The sequence below is a fragment of the Mytilus californianus genome, unplaced genomic scaffold (assembly GCF_021869535.1).
Source record: "Mytilus californianus isolate M0D057914Y unplaced genomic scaffold, xbMytCali1.0.p SCAF_9, whole genome shotgun sequence".
NCBI classification, from domain to species: domain Eukaryota; kingdom Metazoa; phylum Mollusca; class Bivalvia; order Mytilida; family Mytilidae; genus Mytilus; species Mytilus californianus.
In genome coordinates, this window is record NW_026262745.1 from 8,946,292 (window position 1) to 8,965,737 (window position 19,446).

The following is a 19,446-nucleotide window of genomic DNA, read 5'->3' on the forward strand; positions in this document are numbered from 1 at the left end:
TAGTTCAAATAGAAACTTGTCAAATTTTAAATTCCACAACTTCATAGAAAATACTATTGACCCAATATTGTGGAATTTCTTGTGTGCCTTAATAGGACAAGAAACAGAATTACAGCTTCCTTTTGGGGAGAATTCAATAAGTGATGATTCTGTTCAGTTTTCTCAAATTTTTAATATTTGTTGTTGTTTAATCTACAACAGAGATTCTAAATGTAACAAATTTCAAATGTTAATAGCTGACATCATTGACAAGTTTACCAATTCTTCTACTGATTGCTTCAACCTTTTAAATAAATTTGGTATATGTGTTTCTAAACAGACTTATGAGAGATATCAAACTCAAATTGTTGAAGAAAGGAAATCCAATTCAGTAAATTCCTCAAAATGTCAGTTCCAAATAGCATCTGTAGATAATATTAATAAAAGATCATCTTATTCTGCTGTTAAGTCTACAGATGCACATCGTGGTTTTGATGGAACCTCAATACAATTGGTTATACCGAAGCCTTCAATAGAATTATTGCCAGAGGAAAAGCAACAGTATTTAAAAGGAAATATATATTTGTATGGTAAAGATGAGTATCGTTCCATCAATTTATTTCAAGATAATGATTCCAAAGTTATTTCCCTTTACAAATCAATTGCCATTTTGATGAATTATGGTATACTTAAATCTGAAAGAGATAATGATGGTATTTGCACTTCTGATATTGAAAAAATTATGGAAAACTGCCTAACAAATACAGTAATGGATCAATCTCTGAGAGAAATATTATCAGATCCTTTTTACTTAAGTGATGAAAACTTTTCTAAAGTTTCAAAATATTCTCCAGATGAGCACATAAACCATGAATTGTATCTTTTTAATACCAGAAGAGAGGCAGATTTAGTAGATTTAGCTGCTGTATCATTTGCTACAGGTTGCTGTATTTATATCTATGAAATGAACACAAACAATCCCTTAAACCAAAATCACTTACACCTCAAGAAGAAAATAAATCCCATGTTTTTAACCAATCATTCTTTCCACATTATGGAGGTTGATGGAAAATATTGTCCTTTAATAAATCATAGGTTATACTTTGACAGTGGTATTTTTCTCATGTCAAAGAATATAACTGATGTTTCAGATTTCAGAAAGTATAATTGTTTTCATAAAAAATTGTCCAGTATTTCAGCCATTTGCGCTGAAGTAATAAAAGATTCTGAAATTCAGCAATTTGCTCGAAACAGAAAAAGAAAACCAGAAGATCTTCATTTCTTTAATCAGTCTATAATTAATTTAGAAAATGTTGTGAATAAAGTTACTCTAGAACATTCCAATAATAACAGACAGGAATCTAATTTAAAAAAAACTTTCAATGAAAATGATTTTGAAAAATCAGAAAATGAAATTGCAGTTGCCCAAAGCTTTGCTTCTACTGTTTTCGAATATTGTTTTTGTAAACTGCCCTGTCCAAATAGCCATTCACAATCCCCTGGTATTCAAGATTTTATAAGTAAAAAAACTAACAATACTCCAATTGAAAAATCTGAGGTAAAATATCTGTCCTTGTTAGACGAACAATGTGACAATAAAGATACTGTCAAACATTCATTAGAGATACTTCATCAAAATTTAAATGTCTGTCAGGATATCAACCATTTAGTTGTTGTTGGTGATGGAAAGACCTATGACCTCTTAGTAAAACTCAAAGGGGAATATGGATCAGAACTTGATTGGGTCCTCCCTTTTCCAGGCGACTGGCACATACTAAAAAATTATCAGAGGATGCTTATGAAGTTGTATCTTGATGCTGGTCTCAAAGATTTCATTGAAATTTTCCATCAAGGTGCAACTGCAAATTCTGTTATACAGGCTGTGAACTTTGATAAAACGCATGAATTTTTGTTGCAGTTCTGGGAATCACTTTTTCGTTTTCAAATAGAAACTGTTATTAAATATTTTCATTTTAATCATGAACAAAATGACAATTTTATTCATATTAAAAGAGTATCTGACATTTTATCAGATGATACACTTTCCCCTCTAGAGAAAATACAGAAAGAAATGCAATTTTTCCAAAATTTTTCATTTGAATATAAAGAATTATTGGGTCAGCTTTGTGAGGAAAATGAAAACTGGAGATTTTGGAATACATTTTTAAGTAAGCACTGCTTTACTTACATTGCGTATTTCCTTGCCATACGTTCTGGTAACTGGGAACTTCGTAACTTTTGTATTAAAGAAGTGACCAAAATTACCCAAATTACTGAAAGCAAATATTATGCCCGACTTTTACCATATCATATAGCCGACTTGAAAAATTTTCCAGCTGGCATAATAAAAAAGTTTGAAGAAGGTGCTTTTGTTGTGAACATATCTGGCAGAAACATTCATAGTCAGGGGTTGGATGAAGCACACGAGAGTTGTATAAATCGTGAAGTTAAGGGTGCAATGAGAACTTTTTCCTCTGCTGCATTGTCAAAACTGGTTCATTATCTTCCACATAGAGCTAAAGTGCTAACAAACTTAAAAAAAGAAATTTCATTCAATAAGCCAGACATTCACAAAACTGCAGTTACTAGGACAACTTTTGAAGAAGAAAACATACTTTTGTATATACAGAATCTCAGGCAAAGCCATTTAGTGCAATTTGAGCACAAAACTTTATCACATATTTTCAATGATAAAATAATTCTAACAAAATTACAAAAAGATGACCTGTTATCATATGAAAATGTAGCCACTACTCATTTGATGACATACATAAAATCTTGTATGACTGACTTTAAATTTAGATATAATAAAACCAAAAAAATTACCGGATTTTCATTTAAACCACAAACTGTTTCTTATGTTAAAAAAGAATTAAAAGATCAACGTTTAGAAAATTCGTTACTAAGGAAACAAATTTCCTGGTCAAAAAATCAAAACATACCAGTTTCAGATCTTCAATAATTTATTGCTTTACCGAAAGCCATTGTTGAAGCTGATGGCTTACCATATAAAGGTGACAAATCAAAAACTTTAAAAATTTTCCGTTCACGATACCCAGATTCTTTCACAAATAATTTAAATGAAACTCCTCAATGTGTAGTTATAGATGGAATGTTCATTTTACATACCAAACCCTTGTTATCTTCACATAAAACTTTTACTGATTATATTATTTACCTTTACAAAAAATGCATATTACCCTATTTTGATAATAATAATACAGTTGAAGTGCATCTAGTTTTTGATGATCAGTCCCCTCAGCTTTCCCCAAAGGACATTGAGCGAAACAGACGTGATTTAAAAAATGAAAATACATCTGGTGTTTCTTTTACCGAATCTTCCAAACTACCCTCGGACTGGGTGAAGTTTTTGACAAATAGAAACAACAAAAAACAACTGGTTTTATTAATAAGTGAACAGTTTTTATTACTTTCACAAAATGCAATCAAATTAAGTCAAACATTTGTAGTTGGTGGTGGTTTTGACAATTCGTCTATATCAAAATGTGTTGTCCAAAATGAGATAAGAATAATCAAGAATTTTCAAACTAATATATCAGAGGGGGACAGTCGAGTATGGTTACACGCTGAAAAAACTTTGTGTGATACTGTGCTTATTTATTCGCCAGACAATGACACATACAACATTGGTTTACCATTTATACAAACTTTAGACAAACAGGTTTTTGTTCAACTTACTTTTAAGAAGGATGTCATATATTTAAACATGAATAAGCTTATTCATTCCATGAAAAATGATCCAGATTTACAATGCATTTCAAACGACATTCATGACAATATACCATCAATTTTTCAGATGTTGTATATTGTTACTGGATGTGATTATGTATCTTTTTTTAGGGACCATGGTAAAACTTCTTTCTATCAGATGTTTTTCAAATATCCAGATTTTATTACTTCTAATAATATTGTAAAGGGGTGGTTGGGAATATTAAGTGATAGTGATAACACAGAAAATGAAGGATTTCTTGCTTTTTTACGTTTAGTTGGGTGTGAATATTGGAGGAAATGTTCCTCTGCCTTCTTAAAGGATAGGATCGAATCTCCTCATTATTTATTTCAATCTGTTTTTGTAGAAACATTAAGCCCGTTAGAAAATCACTTTATTTGGCTTTCAAAAATTAGAGATGCACTGTACTGTCGAGTTCCATCTGAAGAATTTTTCCTGCCATCAAATGATGCCTCATTCTTACACTGGAAAAGATCTTGTTGGGTTAAACTTGTATGGCAGCAAGCTAATCAAAATTTTGTGCATTATCCAATTTTGAATGACCATGGATGGAAGATTGAAAAAAATGTACTAAGCATTGTTTGGGACTCTGATGAAAATTTAGAAAAAATATCAAACAATATAAAATTATGGACAGCTGGGTGTGGGTGTTTAAAATCTAATTGTAGTGGCAATCAGTGTGGATGTAGAAAGCAAAAAAAGTCATGTGGTCCTGGATGTAAATGTGGACAGTCTTGTTTAAATTCAAATGGCCCTACAATGTTACCTTCAGGTGATGCGAATATCCAACAACCCAACGAGAAAACCCAAGTTGAACACATTTACGACTCTGAATCAGACACTGACTCTGATAATATGACATTTAATGACATTTTTCTTGAATTTGAGAATCTTGGCATTAATTTAGTTGAACTGGATGAATCAGATTTACAAACTGTCATCACAGATTTTAATACACTTGTTTGAAATAATTCCATTCAAATAATGATATTTTTACAAAAACAATTTTAGTTCCAAATATCCCATATCACATGTATCAGCAAAACATCTTTCAGCAGGTTGTAGCTATACACTTTAATTCATCTGTTTTCACATTCTGAAAGCAGAATATTCCAATATTATTTTTGGCGAGAATGATTTCATTTACATAACAGTTCCGACTTAACTGATAAATAACAATATCTGTTGTACTAGCAGAGTTGGTGAGAATCGTATAAAAAAAATATAGATACAGTATGTGTCAGTATTAATAAGTAATGTTGTATTGTGTGCTCATATTTACAATTACACTGTAATCTTTAATTCCACTTTTTTAATAAAAAAAAAAAAACTTTCATTATGAAGAAAGAAAAAAAAAAAAAAAAAAGGTTGATGAATGGGTTAATTTGACCAAGTCCAAGTCACACCTCCACGCGGTATCAACTGGAAACTCTTTACTCAGTAAAGTGGCCAACGTGACAGGGCCAAATTTAATTTAAATATTTCATGTGGGCTTTTTATGTGCTTCATGTTGACAGTTTTCTCAAGTAGAGTTTATGCTTCATGTTGACAGTTTTCTAAAATACTATATGTGCTTCATGTTGACAGTTTTCTCAAATAGTTTATGTGCTTCATGTTGACAGTGTTCTCAAATAGTTTATGTGATTCAAGTTGACAGTTTTTTTTTTCAAATAGTTTGTGTGCTTCAGGTTGACAGTGTTCTCAAATAGTTTATGTGTTTCATGTTGAGTGTTCTCAAATAGTTTATGTGCTTCAAGTTGACAGTTTTTTTTTCAAATAGTTTGTGTGCTTCAGGTTGACAGTGTTCTCAAACAGTTTGTGTGCTTCAGGTTGACAGTGTTCTCAAATAGTTTATGTGCTTCAGGTTTACAGTGTTCTCAAATAGTTTGTGTGCTTCAGGTTGACAGTGTTCTCAAATAGCTTATGTGCTTCAGGTTGACAGTGTTCTCATATAGTTTATGTGCTTCATGTTGACAGGTTTTTTTTCCAATTAGTTTGTGTGCTTCGTGTTGACAGGTTTTTTCAAATAGTTTGTGTGCTTCATGTTGGCAGTTTTTTTTCAAATAGTTTGTGTGCTTCATGCTGACATTTTTTTTTCAAATAGTTTGTGTGCCCCATGTTGACAGTTTTTTTTTCAAATAGTTTAAGTGTTTTAAGTTGACCATTTTCTCAAGTCCTATGCTGAGTCAGTGCTTGAAGGAATTAAATTTCTAAATCACAGAGCAAAATTTGAAAATCAATATATTACAATTTACATGATATTTATGCTACTTACTTTTCATGTGTTTCAATCCCAAACTTATTCTTTTTTGCACTTTTGTTTTTCTGAATGAAAACAATTGTTAACTGCTTGATGAAAGTTTTAACATATATTCATTTTAATGTATGTGTATATTAAAAACATAGTTGGGTACATTTACTTACCATTACCACAATCTGAAATCGGGTTCTTGATCAATTTCAATTCATGTTCAGAATAAATCCAAGTACTTGACTGCACAGTAATGAATGAAACTTCTGTAAAGTATAAAACTTCATGCTAATTTGATGAAAAAAATAGTTTCAAGTGCTGGATAGATATTCTGTTTAAGCTGAGAATATAAAAAATATAAACATCTAATTATTTATTCTCGATATAAAAAAATAAACATACTGTATGCAAAAACATTTTGTTGAAGTTAAAAACAATATAATACTCTTATATTACTCAATCAAATATTTTGATATTGTAAGAGTTATTTCCCCTTGACCTAAAAATCTGACATGCACTCTTTATGGACATTGGTAATGTGTTTTAACATCATATTGTAATAATTTAAATATCCCTGATATACATGTTAAAATAATGTATTATTCTTAGAGTACTCATTTTAAATGTTTTGATATTGTAAGAGTTATTTCCCCTTTACCTGAAATCTGACATATTTTTTAAGGACATAGGTGAATTGTTTTAACCTCATATTTAATTACTTTACATTTCCCTGATATACATCTTAAAAATAATGCATCTTATTTCTGAAATATCTTTCAGAGGGAGTAAATTTGATAAAAGTACACAATCACCACTTGTTAAGACTCTAACCAGTTAAAATTTCATAATTTTACCAGCATAGATAATTAAATAAGACATAATTTGTGAAACATACAATGATAATACTATTTTGGACTGCATTTCCCTATCTTTTAAATATCTGTTTAGCCTTTAACACTATTTAAATATGTAAGAATTAGTATGGAAAAGGCTGTATTATTGGAAATAATACCACATCTTATTTTCATATAAATCTTAATCTAGGTTTATAAATCTTAATTAGGTCACAATCTGCCTATTCTATAAAAAATATTAACCTTATCAAATATTTCCAGCTTTTCACTATCTTTCATAATTCTCTGTACATAATTCTTGAATATTCCATGTGTTAGTATGTGCCTCAAGATATATATCTTTTGTTCTCACCCAAATCACATTGTAATACTTGCCGCTGAACACTGTCCAATTTGAAATAATAACTCTAGCTGCAAAACATTAAAAATAAAATGAATAAAGACATATCAAAAGTTTGTTAGAAAGGTACCAGAAATTGATATAATTTTTTACTAGGAAAGAAATATACTTTCAAACCACAATCTGTAAGTAAGAATTTTACGATAAAAAATGCTTACATCAGTATTCCTGATGTAGAAGACAAGAGACAATTTTCAGTACTCATCCATATGTCATTTGGTCTCTGGTACAAAGCTATCTCATTGGTAACCATGCCACAAGTACTCATTTTATTATTGTAAAATATTATTTGGTAGACAGTTGACAAATCTTAGTAAGCCCAATGTGTGGGAGAGTACTTATACATCCCTCTTCCTTATATGAAATGACTCTTTTTACTCAATTGCAGAACATGATATTTTTTTACATTGTTTACTTTAAACACTATTTTTCTGAAATTTTATACACTGTTTTTGGTTGTAAAGCATATTTTGTACCAATTAATATGAAATAAGATATACCAATTTCCTGATGGAAATTAACATAAAATTTTATCACGGTAATGCAATCTGATTAGATCATTATAAATCAGTCTATTATATTAAAAAAAGAAATGTTTACCCTTTCAAATATTTCCCGTTTTTCACGGTCTTTCCTTATTCTCTTTTTTCTATGGGTCAGTATGTGCCTCAAGATATACATCTTTTGTTCTCATCCAAATCACATTGTAATACTTGCCGCTGAACACGGACTAATTTGAAATAATAACTCTAGCTGCAAAACATTAAAAATAAAATGAATGAAGACATATCAAAAGTTTGTTAGAAAGGTACCAGAAATTGATATAAATTTTTACTAGGAAAGAAATATACTTTCAAACCACAATCTGTAAGTAAGAATTTTACGATAAAAAATGCTTACATCAGTATTCCTGATGTAGAAGACAAGAGACAATTTTCAGTACTCATCCATATGTCATTTGGTCTCTGGTACAAAGCTATCTCATTGGTAACCATGCCACAAGTACTCATTTTATTATTGTAAAATATTATTTGGTAGACAGTTGACAAATCTTAGTAAGCCCAATGTGTGGGAGAGTACTTATACATCCCTCTTCCTTATATGAAATGACTCTTTTTACTCAATTGCAGAACATGATATTTTTTTACATTGTTTACTTTAAACACTATTTTCCTGAAATTTTATACACTGTTTTTGGTTGTAAAGCATATTTTGTACCAATTAATATGAAATAAGATATACCAATTTCCTGATGGAAATTAACATAAAATTTTATCACGGTAATGCAATCTGATTAGATCATTATAAATCAGTCTATTATATTAAAAAAAGAAATGTTTACCCTTTCAAATATTTCCTGTTTTTCACTGTCTTTCCTTATTCTCTTTATTCTATGGGTCAGTATGTGCCTCAAGATATACATCTTTTGTTCTCATCCAAATCACATTGTAATACTTGCCGCTGAACACAGACTAATTTGAAATAATAACTCTAGCTGCAACACATTAAAAAGACATATCAAAAGTTTGTTAGAAAGGTACCAGAAATTGATATAAATTTTTACTAGGAAAGAAATATACTTTCAAACCACAATCTGTAAGTAAGAATTTTACGATAAAAAATGCTTACATCAGTATTCCTGATGTAGAAGACAAGAGACAATTTTCAGTACTCATCCATATGTCCTTTGGTCTCTGGTACAAAGCTATCTCATTGGCAACCATGCCACAAGTACTCATTTTATTATTGTAAAATATTTTTTGGTAGACAGTTGACAAATCTTAGTAAGCCCAATGTGTGGGAGAGTACTTATACATCCCTCTTCCTTATATGAAATGACTCTTTTTACTCAATTGAAGAACATGATATTTTTTTACATTGTTTACTTTAAACACTATTTTTTGAAATTTTATACACTGTTTTAAGTTGTAAAGCATATTTTGTACCAATTAATATGAAATAAGATATACCAATTTCCTGATGGAAATTAACATAAATTTTTATCACATAATGAAATCTGATTAGATCATTATAAATCAGTCTATTATATTAAAAAAAGAAATGTTTACCCTTTCAAATATTTCCCGTTTTTCACTGTCTTTCCTTATTCTCTTTTTTCTATGGGTCAGTATGTGCCTCAAGATATACATCTTTTGTTCTCATCCAAATCACATTGTAATACTTGCCGCTGAACACAGACTAATTTGAAATAATAACTCTAGCTGCAAAACATTAATAAAATGCTTCGCTGGGCGCAGCTTGATACGACCGCAGAGGTCGAACCCTGAACAGTTGGGGCAAGTATGGACACAACATTCAAGCTTGATACAGCTCTGAATTTGGATTGTGATTAAATATTTGACACAGCATAGGTTTCTGACACAGAAAGAATGTGGTCTAAGAACTTCAATTTTTTTAATTTACCTATTATGGTCCAATGTCCAAAATCAAAATACATGGTTAGATTCAGCGTATCAAAGAACCCCATATATTCAATTTTTGTTGAAATCAAACAAAGTTTAATTTTGGACCCCAACTTGGACAAACTTGAAAACTGGTCCCATAATCAAAAATCTAAACACATGTTTGGATTCAGCATATCAAAGAACCCCAATAATTAAATTTTTGATGAAATCAAACAAAGTTTAATTTTGGACCCTTTTGACCTCAATATGAACCAATTTGATAGCGGGCCCACAAAATAAAAAATCTAAATACATGGTAAGATTCAGCATATCAAAGAACCCCATATATTCAATTTTTGTTGAAATCAAACAAAGTTTAATTTTGGACCCCAATTTGGACCAACTTGAAAACTGGGCCAAAAATCTAAAATCTAAATACATGTTTAGATTCAGCATATCAAAAAACCCCATATATTCAATTTTTGTTGAAATCAAACAAAGTTTAATTTTGGACCCCAACTTGGACCAACTTGAAAACTGGTCCCATAATAAAAAATCTAAACACATGTTTAGATTCAGCATATCAAAGAACCCCAAAAATTCAATTTTTGTTAAAATCAAACTAAGTTTAATTTTGGACCCTTTGGACCTTAATGTAGACCAATTTAAAAACAGGACCCAAAATTAAAAATCTAAATACACGGTTAGATTTGGCATATCAAAGAACCCCAATAATTAAATTTTTGATGAAATCAAACAAAGTTTAATATTGGACCCTTTTGACCTCAATATGAACCAATTTGATAGCGGGCCCACAAATAAAAAATCTAAATACATGGGAAGATTCAGCATATCAAAGAACCCCATATATTCAATTTTTGTTGAAATCAAACAAAGTTTAATTTTGGACCCTAATTTGGACCAACTTGAAAACTGGGCCAAATATCTAAAATATAAATACATGTTTAGATTCAGCATATCAAAGAACCCTATATATTCAATTTTTGTTGAAATCAAACAAAGTTTAATTTTGGACCCCAACTTGGACCAACTTGAAAACTGGGCCCATAATCAAAAATCTAAACACATGTTTAGATTCAGCATATCAAAGAACCCCAAAAATTCAATTTTTGTTAAAATCAAACTAAGTTTAATTTTGGACCCTTTGGACCTTAATGTAGACCAATTTAAAAAACGGGACCCAAAATTAAAAATCTAAATACACGGTTAGATTTGGCATATCAAAGAACCCCAATAATTCAATTTTTGATGAAATCAAACAAAATTTAATTTTGGACCCTTTTGACCTCAATATGAACCAATTTGATAGTGGGCCCACAAATAAAAAATCTAAATACATGGTAAGATTCAGCATATCAAAGAACCCCATATATTCAATTTTTGTTGAAATCAAACAAAGTTTAATTTTGGACCCTAATTTGGACCAACTTGAAAACTGGGCCAAATATCTAAAATATAAATACATGTTTAGATTCAGCATATCAAAGAACCCTATATATTCAATTTTTGTTGAAATCAAACAAAGTTTAATTTTGGACCCCAACTTGGACCAACTTGAAAACTGGGCCCATAATCAAAAATCTAAACACATGTTTAGATTCAGCATATCAAAGAACCCCAAGAATTCAATTTTTGTTAAAATCAAACTAAGTTTAATTTTGGACCCTTTGGACCTTAATGTAGACCAATTTAAAAATGGGACCCAAAATTAAGAATCTAAATACACGGTTAGATTCGGCATATCAAAGAACCCCAATAATTCAATTTTTGATGAAATCAAACAAAGTTTAATTTTGGACCCTTTTGACCTCAATATGAACCAATTTGATAGCGGGTCCACAAATAAAAAATCTAAATACATGGTGATATTCAGCATATCAAAGAACCCCAAGTATTCAATTTTTGATGAAATCAAACAAAGTTTAATTTTGGACCCTTTTGACCTCAATGTGGACAAAGTTGATAACGGGGCCCAAAAATCAAAAATCTAAATACATGGTTAGATTCAGCATATCAAAGAACCCCATATATTCAATTTTTGTTGAAATCAAACAAAGTTTAATTTTGGACCCCGATTTGGACCAACTTGAAAACTGGGCCCATAATCAAAAATCTAAATACATGTTTAGATTCAGCATATCAAAGAACCCTAAAAATTCAATTTTTGTTAAAATCAAACTAAGTTTAATTTTGGACCCTTTGGACCTTAATGTAGACCAATTTAAAAACAGGACCCAAAATTAAGAATCTAAATACACGGTTAGATTCGGCATATCAAAGAACCCCAATAATTCAATTTTTGATGAAATCAAACAAAGTTTAATTTTGGACCCTTTTGACCTCAATATGAACCAATTTGATAGCGGGTCCACAAATAAAAAATCTAAATACATGGTTAGATTCAGCATATCAAAGAACCCCAAGAATTCAATTTTTGATGAAATCAAACAAAGTTTAATTTTGGACCCTTTTGACCTCAATGTGGACAAAGTTGATAACGGGGCCCAAAAATCAAAAATCTAAATACATGGTTAGATTCAGCATATCAAAGAACCCCATATATTCAATTTTTGTTGAAATCAAACAAAGTTTAATTTTGGACCCCGATTTGGACCAACTTGAAAACTGGGCCCATAATCAAAAATCTAAATACATGTTTAGATTCAGCATATCAAAGAACCCTAAAAATTCAATTTTTGTTAAAATCAAACTAAGTTTAATTTTGGACCCTTTTGACCTTAATGTAGACCAATTTGAAAACGTAACCAAAAATTAAGAATCTAAATACACGGTTAGATTCGGCATATCAAAGAACCCCAATAATTCAATTTTTGATGAAATCAAACAAAGTTAAATTTTGGACCCTTTGGACCTCAATGTGGACCAATTTAAAAACGGGGCCCAAAATCAAAAAACTTAATACACGGTTAGATTCAGCATATTAAAGAACCCCAAGAATTCAAGAATAAAACCCCATTGAAATTGATCAAGAAATAAGCAATTTATACAAAGTATCTTCTTTTGCACAATACTGTGCAATTGAATATTTCTTGCTATTGTGCAATACTGTACAATTGACAATTTCTTGCTATTGCGCAATATTGTGCTATCGGATATTTCTTGCTATTGCGCAATACTGTGCAATTGAAGATTTCTTGCTATTGCGCAATACTGTGCAATTGAAGATTTCTTGCAATTGTGCAATACTGTGCAATTGAAAATTTCTTGCTATTGCACAATACTTATTATATAATAATTTACACATCCTGTTTGGTGTGTATCTCCTACCATATCATTATTATTTGCTTTTAAATATTAATCAGAAATAACCAACTTAAAATGGAAAATTTTAAAAGAAAAAAAAAAGGAAAAAAAGAAAAAAAAAATCCCCCCCCCAAAATTTTTTGAACCCCCTTATGATTCATCACCCCCAAACTCAATCCCAGCCTTCCCTTTGTGGTATGGTACCTTGCAGTACAATTTCAGAGAGATCCATACACTTGAACACAAGTTATTGTCTGGAAACTAGAAAAATGCTTATTTTTGGCCCCTTTTTGGCCCCCAATTCCTAAACGTTTCGGGCAATTACCCCCAAACTCAATTCCAGCTTTCCCTTTGTGATATGGAACCTTGTAGTACAATTTCAGAAATATCCAAACACTTACACACAAGTTATTGTCATGAAACTAGAAAAATGCTTGTTTTTTGCCCCTTTTTTGGCCCCTAATTCCTAAAATTTTGAGGCAATTACCCCCAAAATCAATTACAGCCTTCCCTTTGTGATATGGAACCTTGTGGTACAATGTCAGAGAGATCCATACACTTACACACAAGTTATTGTCTGGAATTACAAAAATGCTTATTTTTGGCCCCTTTTTGGCCCCTAATTCCTTAACTGTTGGTACCATAACCCCCAAAATCAATCCCAACCTTCCTTTCGTGGTATTGAACCTCATGGTAAAATTTCATGGAGATCCATTCACTTAAACTAAAGTTAGAGTGCGAAAACCAATGTGTCTTCGGACGACGCCGGACGACGCCAGACGACGACGACGCCAACGTCATACCAATATACGACCAAAAAATTTTCAGTTTTTGCGGTCGTATAAAAATAAAATGAATGAAGACATATCAAAAGTTTGTTAGAAAGGTACCAGAAATTGATATAAATTTTTCCTAGGAAAGAAATATACTTTCAAACCACAATCTGTAAGTAAGAATTTTACGATAAAAAATGCTTATATCAGTATTCCTGATGTAGAAGACAAGAGACAATTTTCAGTACTCATCCATATGTCCTTTGGTCTCTGGTACAAAGCTATCTCATTGGCAACCATGCCACAAGTACTCATTTTATTATTGTAAAATATTATTTGGTAGACAGTTGACAAATCTTAGTAAGCCCAATGTGTGGGAGAGTACTTATACATCCCTCTTCCTTATATGAAATGACTCTTTTTACTCAATTGCAGAACATGATATATTTTTACATTGTTTACTTTACACACTATTTTTCTGAAATTTTATACACTATTTTTGGTTGTAAAGCATATTTTGTACCAATTAATATGAAATAAGATATACCAATTTCCTGATGGAAATTAACATAAAATTTTATCACGGTAATGCAATCTGATTAGATCATTATAAATCAGTCTATTATATTAAAAAAAGAAATGTTTACCCTTTCAAATATTTCCCGTTTTTCACTGTCTTTCCTTATTCTCTTTTTTCTATGGGTCAGTATGTGCCTCAAGATATACATCTTTTGTTCTCATCCAAATCACATTGTAATACTTGCCGCTGAACACAGACTAATTTGAAATAATAACTCTAGCTGCAAAACATTAAAAATAAAATGAATGAAGACATATCAAAAGTTTGTTAGAAAGGTACCAGAAATTGATATAAATTTTTCCTAGGAAAGAAATATACTTTCAAACCACAATCTGTAAGTAAGAATTTTACGATAAAAAATGCTTATATCAGTATTCCTGATGTAGAAGACAAGAGACAATTTTCAGTACTCATCCATATGTCCTTTGGTCTCTGGTACAAAGCTATCTCATTGGCAACCATGCCACAAGTACTCATTTTATTATTGTAAAATATTATTTGGTAGACAGTTGACAAATCTTAGTAAGCCCAATGTGTGGGAGAGTACTTATACATCCCTCTTCCTTATATGAAATGACTCTTTTTACTCAATTGCAGAACTTGATATTTTTTTACATTGTTTACTTTAAACACTATTTTTCTGAAATTTTATACACTATTTTTGGTTGTAAAGCATATTTTGTACCAATTAATATGAAATAAGGTATACCAATTTCCTGATGGAAATTAACATATTTTTATCACAGTAATGAAATCTAATTTATATAGGTCATAATCAGTCTATTAGATTAAAATAAGAAATGTTTTCCCTTTCAAATATATCCTGTTTTTCCCCATCTTACCTTCTTCTTTATATTCCATGTGTCAGTATATGTTCTTCTAGATATATTGTGTTTGATCTCTGCCATACAAATCTCATTGTAATACTTTCTGCTGAACACTGTCAAATTTAAAATAATAATGTTAGCTGAAAACATTGAATACTTATTGAATGGAGACTTTGTTAGATTGGTATCAGAAATGAATATAAATTCTTACAAGGGAAAATATACTATATCATCAAGCATGAGTAGCATTTTTGATAATATCTTGGTAATAAATTAAGGTACAAAATGTAACTCATTCCATTTTATTTGACTTACATGTTGCCAGTGTTGGAAACTATTTATAACATTTTTTGTATATACATGTATGAAGTTTAGTCAACTGCTAATGTGAAATATATTTCTTACCTTAAGTTACGAGTTGTTTCAATGAACATGTAAGTTCTGGGTAGAAAATAATGTTATAATATCATAGGTTTTTTTGGGAGCATATTATATCATAGGGCTTGTTTAGTGGGTCAGACGAGGTTTGACTGTCAATGTTGGTCGTTATCCTATATAAAACACCAAAAGGCAATGAACAAGTTTCTTACCACCAATTTTCAAAATCATAATTTCCAACAATTTCCCACTCATATATCATGTGACCTTCCCAATTATTAAGACGTCTTGAAAGGCTATTATACTTTTTTGCTTTGATGCCTTACAGTGGCGATGTAAGGCGTATAAGGAAAAAAGTTTAATAGCCTTTCAAGACGTAATAATTATTTTGACTAATCATTTACCATGCACCAAAATGTCACAAATTGAACAAATTTCCTAAATACATGTATCTGGTCCTTTCCTTCTAATTTTCCCTTTTAACGCTGTTTTTTAGCATTTTTTGCCAGTTCAGAACAAACAGACAACAGAAAACCATGAGAACAAATTATAGCTGATTGCTCATTAATATTATAATAAACAGGTTGGGAACAACCCCCCAAATGAGGGACATCACTTAAATGAGGGACTGTCAATCAGACCAGGGGTCATTTTACTGTTGTAGAAAAGAAAATAGAAAGACTTAGATTTTTGAACTTAAAAAGGGGAAAATTCATTATATTTGGAACAATTCTTCTAAAAGAGGGGTCCAATTATTTTTAATATTAAAGAAGATATGAGCCCAGGAATATTGCAAAATTCTTGGACATGTTTTGACCATATAAAATAAGATAGATTTATAGTTCTTTTGTGAAAAGTTTCTTCAAATAATATAGATATGTGCTCATTTGTAATGAAAAGTGGTTTTACAAACAAACAAAAGCTAACACTTGAAATGTACCCCTCATAAAAGGGATAGTCATTACATAGACTAATCATCAGATCATAGAGGGGTTACCCCTCAGTAGAGGTGTTGTTCCCAACCTGATAAATGACATTATCGTAATCATATCATTGCACAAAGACAATTTGAAAGTGCAGTGGTACCAGAAGTTCAGAACTAATAGTCGGTATGACCTGACCGCATGTGCATTTTAATTTTACTCACTTTGGTCAGTATTTGATGTTATCTTCCAAGAGGCAAGACTTACAAAACGTGCTTTTATGATCTTTTATCTGTGTGCCATGTGTCTAAAAATGCAGGGGAATATAAGTAAGGGAGAGGGAAACCAATGATAATATGCTGGGAAGATCTTATTCGAACCTGTTGGTACTTTACCATATCAATTGAGTAAATATCAGAGATTATTGAAAAATAAATCGTATCTTGCCATTGGTTTAAAAACATTTACGTCAAAATGACAATAAGTTATAACATGAATATTGATATATTTGAACTCTATTATTCTAAAATTAAAAGGTCAATACAGTTTTGTTTACAAACTAACGCGTATTAATTACAGCCATGCACATGTTTAAATAGGGACCATAATAGGTATATATGATTATAAAATGGCAACATTTAAAAAAAAGACTTTAAATTTATTTGTTTCCGTTGTGCACATATTTTTGTACAATATTAACGATTTGATGACACTCACAGGTAATTTGCATTCTAACTGCAATGCTCCTTTCATGAAACGTGTCACCAGGTTGTTGTATTTCAACTGTTCGATAGTTCTTAACTTCTGTTACTCTTGAGTCAGTGATGATTATTTCATTTTTTATTTTTAATATAGACTATTCTTCTATTAATAAAAGGATGAACTATTTATCTATTTACAACAAAAGCGGCTTGCTTATGACAGCACCTTAGACAACAGAATATTTTAGGACCACTCTGTATTTGTCAATGTGAAATCATATAATATGTACATAAATAAACATTATTGTGACTTTTTCTTTTCTTTTCTTTTCATCTTATCATTAAAATATATTAAAGAGTTTATAGAAAAAAATCGTAAGGGTTCCGCGGAACCCAGTGTCTCGCCTACTTTTGTTGTAAAAGTGTTATAGTAGCAGGCTCAACAAAAATGGGGAAAATTATTGATTTTTTTCCTCTAGATACTATCTTTTGATTCTGTCCAACTGAAGTGTGGTTAAAATCCAGGATGGTTTGAATCTATTAAATGTTTTTAAAACTTTAACTGCAGACTGTATGTAATGTTAACTTGAAGAAAACTAAGTCCATTTATAAGTAATATACGGAACAAGAGTGCACACGCTGAAATGTCTCGCCTTCTTTACTAATCATTGATATTATGTTGATAGTCCTAAATATAAAGCTTTATTACAACTGTCACATAAACTTAACATTAACCAAGTAAACTAAACATTGACCAATGAACCATGAAAATGAGGTCAAGGTCAGATGAACCATGCTAGGCAGGCATGTACAGCTAACAATTCTTCCATACAACAAATATAGTTGACCTATTGCTTATAGTTTAAGAAAAACAGACCAAAACACAAAAACTTAACACTGAGCAATGAACCTTGAAAATGAGGTCAAGGTCAAATAAAACCTGCGTGACTGCCAAATAGATCATAAAATATTTCCATACACCAAATATAGTTGAACTGTTGCATATAGTATTAGAAAAAAAGACCAAAACTCAAAAAACTTAACTTTGACCACTGAACCATGAAAATGAGGTCAAGGTCAGATGACACCTGCCCGCTAGACATGTACACCTTACAATCATTCCATACACCAAATATAGTAGACCTATGGCATACAGTATAAGAAAACCAGACCAAAACACAAAAACTTAACTATAACCACTGAACCATGAAAATGAGGTCAAGGTCAGATGACACCTGCCAGTTGGACATGTACACCTTACAGTCCTTCCATACACCGAATATACTAGACCTATTACTTATAGTATCTGAGATATGGACTTGACCACCAAAACTTAACCTTGTTCACTGATCCATGAAATGAGGTCGAGGTCAAGTGAAAACTGTCTGACGGGCATGAGGACCTTGCAAGGTACGCACATACCAAATATAGTTATCCTATTACTTATAATAAGAGAGAATCTAACATTACAAAAAATCTGAACTTTTTTTTCAAGTAGTCACTGAACCATGAAAATGAGGTCAAGGACATTGGACATGTGACTGACGGAAACTTCGTAACATGAGGCATCCATATACAAAGTATGAAGCATCCAGACCTTCCACCTTCTAAAATATAAAGCTTTTAAGAAGTTAGCTAACGCCGCCGCCGCCGTAGCCGCCGCCGCCGCCGCCGCCGCCGCCGGATCACTATCCCTATGTCGAGCTTTCTGCGACAAAAGTCGCAGGCTCGACAAAAACAGTAGATACTAGCTTTCGATCATAAACAAGCTTCTATCCAAGTTTTAAAAATTTTAACACCCAGTCAATGTAATGCTAACTGGCAGAAAAAATAAGTCCATTTATAAGTAAATACGGATAAACAGGATTTTTTTTACAAAATTTACTTCTGGATACTATCTTATAATCAAAAACAAACTTCCTTCAAAGTTTGGTAGAAATCGATGATAGTTTCAGAAAGTTATTAAAATTTTAAAAACTGTAACCACAGAGTGAATATTTGTGGACGCCGCAATGTAGGATCGCTATGTCTCGCTTTTGCGACAAAAGTCGCAGTCTTGACAAAAAGAAGATGTGGAATGATTGCCAATGAGACAACTCTCCACAAGAGACAGATGACACAGAAATTAACAACTATAGGTTACCGTACGGCATTCAACAATGAGCAAAGCCGTAAATACATATATAGATATAGGAAGATGTGGTATGAGTGGCAATGAGACAACTCTCCGTCCAAGTTACAATTTATGAAAGTAAACCATTATAGGTCAAAGTACGGCCTTCAACACGGAGCATTGGCTCACACCGAATATAGTCAGCTATAAAAGGCCCCGAAATGAC

General features: G+C 31.3%; 1 protein-coding gene and 1 long non-coding RNA gene across 2 annotated transcripts in view; both read right to left on the reverse strand.

Annotated features, from left to right (window-relative positions):
- Positions 1-19,446, reverse strand: part of LOC127716622 (DNA-directed RNA polymerase subunit beta'-like) — a 226,277-nt gene that overhangs the window by 67,868 nt on the left and 138,963 nt on the right. The gene's annotated exons all lie outside the window — the stretch shown is intronic.
- Positions 6,230-15,754, reverse strand: LOC127716631 (uncharacterized). The gene is made up of 6 exons (XR_007989050.1): positions 15,121-15,754; positions 14,346-14,498; positions 9,305-9,457; positions 8,578-8,730; positions 7,079-7,246; positions 6,230-6,321 (listed from the first exon to the last, which is right to left on the reverse strand). It is a non-coding gene; the product is annotated as an uncharacterized LOC127716631 (long non-coding RNA).